The sequence below is a fragment of the Erythrolamprus reginae genome, chromosome 1 (assembly GCF_031021105.1).
Source record: "Erythrolamprus reginae isolate rEryReg1 chromosome 1, rEryReg1.hap1, whole genome shotgun sequence".
NCBI lineage: Eukaryota > Metazoa > Chordata > Lepidosauria > Squamata > Dipsadidae > Erythrolamprus > Erythrolamprus reginae.
The window spans coordinates 48,799,421-48,804,382 of record NC_091950.1 but is presented as its reverse complement, the minus strand read 5'-3'; positions in this window follow the sequence as shown (position 1 = coordinate 48,804,382).

Genomic DNA, 4,962 nt, shown 5'->3' with positions numbered 1-4,962 from the left:
CTTCTAAAGAGGGAGATTCAAGCCTTTAGATGGTCTCGTCAAATGCCTGTTAAGTGATTCCTAGGAGTACTTGTTCAAAATAAAATAACTATGTGAGAGTACCACAGTATTAGTATAGGATAAGGCTGAATTATAGGAAAATCAATCTGGGACTTGGAGTTAGATATATTTTGAGCATGCCCTTTAGAGTTAAAGTAAGTAAATGGGGAAATATCAATACACAATACTGTATTGGCTAATGACTCTAATCTATTGTCCCATTCAAATTAGTATTCCCCAAAGATTGTCTCTGCAAGATGTAGCATCCTATTACTTTTATGAAAGACTCACTCTGTCTATTCAGAACATTTACTCTGATTTAATACGAACCTCGATGTTCCATTACTGCAACACTCTCTACATGGGGCTATCTTTGAAAAGTGTTCGGAAACTTCAGATCGTGCAGAATGCGGCTGCGAGAGCAATCATGGGGCTTCCTAGATTCGCCCACATTTCTACAACACTCCGTGGCCTGCACTGGCTGCCAATTGGTTTCCGGTCACAATTCAAAGTGTTGGTAATGACCTTTAAAGCTCTTCATGGCATTGGACCAGAATACCTCCGGAACCGCCTTCTACCGCACGAATCCCAGCGGCCGATAAGGTCCCACAGAGTTGGCCTTCTCCGGGTCCCGTCGACCAAACAATGTTGTTTGGCGGGCCCCAGGGGAAGAGCCTTCTCTGTGGCGGCCCCGGCCCTCTGGAATCAACTCCCCCCGGAGATTAGAACGGCCCTCACCCTCCTTGTCTTTCGCAAGTTACTCAAGACACACCTATATCTCCAGGCATGGGGGAACTAAGACATCTCCCCCAGGCTCTCTTATATTTTATGTTTGGTACGTATGTGTTGTATGGTTTTTAATTGTTGGGTTTTTTAATGTAATTTTATTATTAGATTTGATTCATTATTATACTGTTTTTTATTGCTGTTGTGAGCCGCCCCGAGTCTTCGGAGAGGGGCGGCATACAAATCTAATTAATAATAATAATAATAATAATGATGATGATAATGATAATGATAATGATAATGATAATGATAATGATAATGATAATGATAATGATAATGATAATGATAATGATAATGATAATGATAATGATAATGATAATGATAATGATAATGATTTGCTCAGTTCATCATACCCTAAAATAGTGTTTTGCAAACTTGGCATCTTTAAGGTGTATGGACTTCCTTAGCTAGCTGTGCAACTTCAGCTTTTGGATGCTTATCTTTTCGTTTCATTCCAGCCCTGATTTCCGAACCATATCATAGTTTTCCTTACCAGAATCCCAAAACCTGAGCTGTATTTTGGGTATTAATCTTGACCTCTCTTGCATATTATTGTTATAACAGTTTTAAATACAGTAACTGTTCATTGGTTTGGAGGTTCATTTTGTTCTCCTGCAACCTATTTTGAACATTCAGAGCAACATGGAGTGTAAAACAATGTAGTAACCTACAGGATTCCTCCAATACCCACACTATGAATAGACCAAAATATCTGAACCCCATATAAAACTCCTGTAAGCTTTCTGGTAGATTAATATTTCCTGGCTGCATGGTTTTTATTAAGAAGAACTAAAATCCCAAAGAAAGAATTACCATAAATCTCTAGAAGAAAAGAGGGAACACAGCAACAAAGGCTTCTCTTCCAGCTGCCATCTGTGTGTGTAAAATAGCATTTTTTTTCCTACTGACAGAGTAACAACAGGAAAATAATATTTTTTTTAAAGTTTAGAAAAGAGACTTTTTCTAGACTAGTATATTCTGGAAGTTTTGGGATTCCCTGCATTGGGTGGGATCTCTTGGTAGAGACAGGCTACTTGGGAAATTGATCAGATTCCTATTCATTTACAATTTAAGGATTATAAGATTTTGATTTGATTTGATTTTATTGGATTTGTATGTCACCCCTCTCCGTAGAATCGGGGCGGCTAACAACAGTAGTAAACAGCATATGACAATCCAATATAAACAGTTAAAAACCCCTATTGTAAAACCAAACATACATACAGACATACCATGCATAAAATTGTAAAGGCCTAGGGGGAAAGAGTATCTCAATTGATGATATTGTGTTTATATTTTAATAAATCAGATAACCAATGTTTCATTATTGGTAGTAGTTTTAGGAAAAGAACAGCACTAGTATAATTTGTACATCCAATTACCCCCTCACTAGTGGATCTGATAACAGGAAAAGGAATGGCATAGCTCATAGAATCAACTGATGAAGGTCATGGAGCAAATGAAATGGCAAGAAAGAAATGGTGATTTCCAACATTATTTCCTTGGATGTAATTTCATTTAGACTTCAATGCATTTTTTTTTAAGCCACTGTACCTCCTGGCATGGTGGGGATGGATATTTATGTTGTTCAAGAAGAAGTTGTTTAGCCAATTATTAGAAGTGGTTTTAAATGTGTCTCTGAAAAACCTTATTCATAGAACAAAAATGGTAGGGTATGAGGTGAAGAAAGAAGATTCACACTATTATGCAATATATAACAGCTTTATTTTATTTTTTTTAAATCATTTATTCAATTTATATGCTATCAAGCATTTATCATTTATTTATTTCACTATCAAGCAACATTACATAAATGGTATTATACACCAGCACAACTTGCACACTTCCAGGGGAAAGAGAAAGGTAATTGTTGGCATGGTTGCCAAAAGAAATGAATTTTCATGCATATGTTCTGGGAGTGTGTAGAAATTCAGAAATTTTGGAAGGAAGTGCAGAACGAAATAAATAAAATGTTAAATATTAATTGGATAATTACAAAAGAAATAGCGATATTAATTAAACAAAGAGAACTAAGAGATTTTAAAGAAATAAAAACTGCAGCACTGGAAAGCGCTCAAGCGGTAGTGGTATTGGGTTGGAAAGAGTCTATAAAATGGACACTACGGAACTGGTACTGGTACATGGTGGATCACATTCATTTTGAAATCATGGAAATAAGATTAAACAACTTTGATGAAAATAAACTGGAGAAGCTGATGGCACGATGGAATAAGGTGAAAGGTTATATGCTGAGTAGAATCTGTGACGCAAATGTAAAAAATAAACTCCAATCACTCTTCCAATAATAACAAATGCAAAGTAGAGCCAAGGAAATATATATATATAAACTAGTAAATATTTGAACGCAATTGGTGGTGGTGGTGATGGTTATTGTCAGGCGGGTGATGGGCACACGCACTGTGCACTGTTTTATGTTTGTTTTATGTAACCATATCTATAAAATCAATAAAAAAAATATATATATATTTTAAAAAGCAACATTCCATAAAATATATTGGGATATATTCTATAGGAATAAAATCCATTTTTTTTAATCCCCTGTAAAGTTAAATAGTTAGATTTCTTAATGCCATTGAAGAACCAATTCACTAAACACCAAGATCAATTAGTGATTGTAGTTGGACAGCTGGTATGTAGGAAAGCAGCTTACTCAGACTAATAAGCATTGCCTTGCTGTTACCTCACAATCCCCCCATCCCTTTGTTCCTTCCATCTGCTGTCCCTCATCAACATCTGCAAGCTTTTGGGGAAGGGACATTGGGCCTATTCAGGTGGCTTGTCCAGCACAATGGGTCTTTCAGGTATCAACACAATCCCATTGGATTCCTGTATTATATTTCCTCTGGGTCTCAAAGTTCACAAGGTAGGTTACAATTCCTGAACAGAAAAACATAAATGAGAAAACAAATAAGAAGATGACATTTATACCCTGCTTTTCTATTAAAAATTGCTCATTAATTATTATTTATTTATTTATTAGATTTGTATGCCGCCCCTCTCCGTAGACTCGGGGCGGCTCACAACACAATAAAAACAGTTCCTGACAAATCTAATAATTTACAATTTAAAATTTAAAATAGTTAAAAAACCCAATTTTTAAGCAGACATACCTACAAACATACCATACATAAATTATATAGGCCCTGATGACAAAGGTGGCTTTTAAGGAGTTTGCGAAGGGCAAGGAGGGTAGGGGCAGTTCTAATCTCTGGGGGGAGCTGTATTTTAGGTTGTTTTTTTTTAGTATTTTAGTATTTGCATTTACAAACAGTTTCAGTTCAGTTTATCTCAACCTATATCATTTCTTTTGAAAATTTCCTTTTATTTTGCAAGTCTTGCAATATTTTGTGAAACTGTATTAAATTATAGTTTGCACAGCTAAGTCATAAAACATAGTTTTCCAATTAAAATGACTAGGGTCATGAAATCAAAACCATATTAACCATACTATGGCTTATCAGAAACTATGAAAGACATTAACATGTTGAAAAAAAATATTGCAAAACCCATTATTAAGCAGACATACATACAAACATACCATACATAAATTATATAGGCCCGGGGGAAATATCTCAGTTCCCCCATGCCTGACGACAAAGGTGGGTTTTAAGGAGTTTACGAAAGGCAAGGAGGGTAGGGGCAGTTCTAATCTCTGGGGGGAGCTGGTTCCAGAGAGTCGGGGCCGCCACAGAGAAGGCTCTTCCCCTGGGGCCCGCCAAGCGACATTGTTTAGTTGACGGGACCCGGAGAAGGCCCACTCTGTGGGACCTAATCGGTTGCTGGGATTCGTGCAGCAGAAGGCGGTCTCGGAGATATTCTGGTCCGATGCCATGAAGGGCTTTATAGGTCATAACCAACACTTTGAATTGTGACTGGAAATTGATCGGCAACCAATGCAGACTGCGGAATGTTGGTGTAACATGGGCATACCTGGGGAAGCCCATGAATGCTCTCGCAGCTGCATTCTGCACGATCTGAAGTTTCCGAACACTTTATATGCTGGCCAACTTCTGAAGTACTGTGGGCGGCTTCAAATAAATAATAACAGTACATAAAAACAGGAGAGTTGATAATTCCAGGAACATAAACTGGAGGAAGGAAGGAAATAGAAGCAGA